The sequence below is a fragment of the Corylus avellana genome, chromosome ca2 (genome assembly GCF_901000735.1).
Source record: "Corylus avellana chromosome ca2, CavTom2PMs-1.0".
Lineage (NCBI taxonomy): Eukaryota > Viridiplantae > Streptophyta > Magnoliopsida > Fagales > Betulaceae > Corylus > Corylus avellana.
The window spans coordinates 25,722,778-25,727,209 of NC_081542.1; positions in this window are offsets into that span (position 1 = coordinate 25,722,778).

Here is a 4,432-nt window from a genome sequence, read left to right on the forward strand (position 1 = left end):
AAAATTTTTTTTTTTATTATTATTTTATTATTTTAATTTTTTTGAAAAAAAAAAAAAAAAAAAAAAAAAATTTGCCTGGCGTGCATAAGTGTTGATGCACGCCAGGCGTAAATTGTATCATTACTCATTTAACCCTTTAAGGAACTCAACCGCATCCCGTGATTGGGAGAATATGATAATTTGACTTTTTATGGGAGGAGGGGGATTGATGAGACAGTCTTGCCATTTATCTTTTATACCACATGTTTGAAAATTGAATAGTGCTGTCGTCATCATGTCTCTTTGCAACTTCATCATCTACGTTTACAATGAGATCATCTAAGAGATTAATAATTATGTCTAAGGATTAATCGGATATTAAACAAATTAAACCCAACATCAAATGAAAATAAATAATTTTACATATAACAAATCAAACACATTATTTAGACGAGGTTTGGATCTTCATAAATAAGTCCTTGTTAGGAAAAAAAAAAGAGGGATTATTAGACCTTACAACGTCATCAAGATGGGATAGTTGTGTGGTTTCTTTCATTTTTATTTTTTAAAGTGAAACTCAAAAATTAATTATTTCTCCTTCAAAATTTTTTTAATAGTAATTTTGACCTAAATATCAAAATTTCTGTTCATCCATGCCATCAGGATGACGGTCGCAACAAAAGGCTAAACATAATGAGTGTGTTTGGCAAACAACACTGCACTGTTCATGTTTGGTGAGGAAAAAAAAAATGTGTGTTATAATTACTATAGAAAAGTAAAAAAGTAATATTGAAAAATGAAAAAATTTTGTTTTGTAGTGATTTTTTTATTTGAATAGTAGTAAAAAGTAAATGATATGATACAAAAAGTGAATTATGTAATATAAAAGTGAGAATGTTTTGATCTTGATTTTTTTTTTTTGAATGAAATGAATAGTGTTGAGACAGTTTTCAACTCTGGTATCGATTTGATTCTAAAGCCTGCTAAGAGCAAAAACGGATTAGTAGCGATAGACCGCGAAGTGGGAGGTGTGGCGATCGTGCTACCTTCGATGCCTAAGTTAGAATGTGAGTAGAAATAAGAGTAAATAGAATAATCAAGTAAGAATAACTGAGAATAGTCAAAAATAGAATTTACCGCCCTTTTGACATTGCAGTATGTATTCCTGTTATAGATGGAGCTTGAGATTGAGAGTCCTGTGAGGACTCTCACTTACTTTCCTCATATATTGGTAACCACCCTTGGAAGGTGTGATTGAGTTCGTTGAGAGGATATCTCTCCCATAATAATTTCTATTGCATAATTTGCATGATGCTCCATTCATGTACCCGAACTCATTTCAATGAGATATGGTGTATTATCTCCTCTCTAGTTTGTTGAGAGATAGTTGGGTTTCCTCGATTTGCTAGATATGCATTATATTGTAGCCAACCACTTGGTTTGGTGTGGATTGTGCTGTGGTGTGTGCGCTTTAGACACTTACATTCAGAGGCTTTGCAACGTGGATCTTCTATGGGTAGTGGGCTGAATTTTTCACACGTAGTGACTCTTTTATTTGGACATATTTTGTATCAACAAATAATATTTGAAAATGTTGGTGTTATTTAACAAACAATGTCAATTAACTACGCATAACAAATTTAGCGTGTTGGTGGAAATATGTGTAGTTGTCATCGTATTCTACTTTTTTTAGATGGACTTTCCCAGGGAAATCAGTTTAGTGTAGCATTTCAAATCATCGAGAGGACGAAATTATGAAAGAAAAAACTTTTGACAAAAAGGGTATCTTTGAAAGTAGGAAAGGGCGAAATATAAAATACATATAAAACTGCATGCAATTGGTAGGGCTTCTATCTTGGTGGCAACTCTATAAGGTTTAAGGTTGATTTTTTTTTTTGGTGCAAATAGTTTTTAGGGGTCACATCTGTAGGCAAAAACGGAGTCTTACCCGATCTGTATGGAAGCGATGTTTTGCACAGGTCCGAAATTTGCCCAGCAAAGGTAATTAGAGACTAAAGAACTCTCCATAAAAAAGATTTCCAAAAGATTTCCAAGAGGATGGTTTGGCGATTTTAAATGAACAATAAAAGAAATTGACCATTGTATTGGGTCTAAATCCCCAAAATCCCCCTCCCTCTTTTGTGGGCACATGTTAAAAAAAAAAAAAAAAAAAAAATCCCCAAAATCCCCCCACCCCCCGACCAAAGCCCCCATGGCCATTTCATTTCATCACCAGCCTCCAAAATATAAAATCCAAATCCAAAAAAGAAATTCTATGTGGTGATTCGTTGTAATCATTGTACTGTGTTACGATAAATCCTCTTCTTCCTCCTCTTTTTCTTCTTAATTCTCTTAATCATTATATTGTGTTATCTGTTAGTGAAAAAGTTTTGATATCTTAATTCCCTGTAGGTAGCCGGGAAAGACGTAAAAAGTGGCCGATTGAAAAAAATTCTTCCAACTTGGAAAACTCTTTCTTCCAAACTAGGTTAGAGAAATTTCTTTCGACCTAATTTATAAAGTAACATAAGAACGTATGTCACTTTTATAAAATTAAGTTGGAAAAAAATTCTTAGAGAAAATTTTTATCTTTTTTTAAAATGTGTTTCTCAATAAAAATATATTAATTAATTATTAATCCCGTTTAAGGAAACGAAAGTTATTAACCAACTGTCAACTTCTTGTTCGGTTATTAAAACGAGGGAGGAGAATTATTTTTATATGTTAAAGTAATCCTTTTTTTTTTTTTCTTTTTTAATTTGGATGTTGGTTTTATTTTGGCTGTAGTTGTTGTTATTATATGTTGTAATAGATGTGGGTACGTCATGCAATCTGCATTGCTATGTCACGTTTTTTGGTTGATTAGTGAACACTGAAAATGGATTACACGATAGCTTTTTTTTTTTTCTTCTAATAATTGAAATAATTTTTATTTATTTTTTAATATTAGGATTTAATTAAAAAAAAATAGAAAAGAGAAACATTATATTTGTAATGAAATGACGTGAGCACTTATGTGATGGTGCAATTATGTGAAGACAATTAGGAGAAGAAGATTGACCAGTTTGAAAATTAATCTATAGCCGTCATTGAATGTTAACGTTCGTACACAATTAGTAATAGAAACTATATGCTACGCCCAATTTATGTCATTTCCATCATCTTTGATTATTGTAGAAGATTAGACTGGATTCCTCTTGCACTCCATGCTCTCTTTCCGTGATCTTTTTTTCTCAAATTCTTTTTGGAATATTCCCATGCTGAAGGGGATTCTCTTGTGGTAATCTTTGTTCTTCAACACCCCGACATTGTTAAAGGCTGAAAGATTGCAAATGTCATTGCTGATTCCATCTCTCTCATCTTAGCCTCCTTCACTTGGGAGGCTTGAAAAATTTACAGAAGTGCTAACTTCTGCACTCATTATGTAGTGTATTGGGTAGCGGCTAGAGCTCACTCTGACTACATTCTCACCTATTTTCCTTCATCTTCTTCCATTCCCATTTGTAGTGAAAAAGATGCACTTCCCCTTTAATTTATGTTTTCTGTTTTTCTTTTTCTTTCTTGTTATAGTTTGTTGTTTTCTCTGGCTTTTATGGAAAGTTTGTTTAAAAAAAAAAAAAAAAAAGATTAGACTGGATTGCTTTCTTTGAGTTGAAAACTGACTTTTTTGGTGGTCAAAGTCCATGACCTTTTTCATGAATTGGGTTCCAATTGCCAAATTCACAACATTATCAATGAATGATGAAGTTGAATTGATTTTGTCTTTCAATATATTTAGCTTTAGAAGTGCTAACGAGTAAAACAAATGAACCCAAAAAAATTTTCAAACTGTTCCACTCTCTCTCTCCTTCTTCCGCTCTCCACAATATATTTTCTAATATATTTAACATATGTTAGAATATTTGATATTATTTACTTTATTATGTTTCCTTACATATTCTAGGGTTTAGTTTAAGGTTTCTTACACACTACTTCTTCTTTATTTATAAATAGAGAGCTATGTAAATAGATTATCAATATAGAAAAGATGTAATCCTATATGCTTCCGCTTTCTCTCTTCTCTCTCTCCTTCTTCTACTCTCCACAATATATTCTCTAGTATATTTAACATGGTACCAGAGTAAGGATTTTTAAATTAAAAAAATGCAATTCTCTTTCCTTTATCTGTCACTCAGGGTCTGCCATGTCAGTTTTAAAAATTTTCTAAGTTCATTTGTTTGACTCCCTAACACTTTTCATTTAGCTTAGATACTTAAAAAAATATTGTTTTTTCAAGATTTAATTTTGCTTTATTTTTTTTTTCATAAAAAACTTAAAAGTAAATTTAAAACACGTATGTTGTAATATGTAGGAAAATAACTTCTATTAGGTCACAGCACAAATCAATACTTTTGTGCACTCCAATACAAGCTCGACAAATCAGCATGGTACAACTTAAAAAAAAAAAACAAAA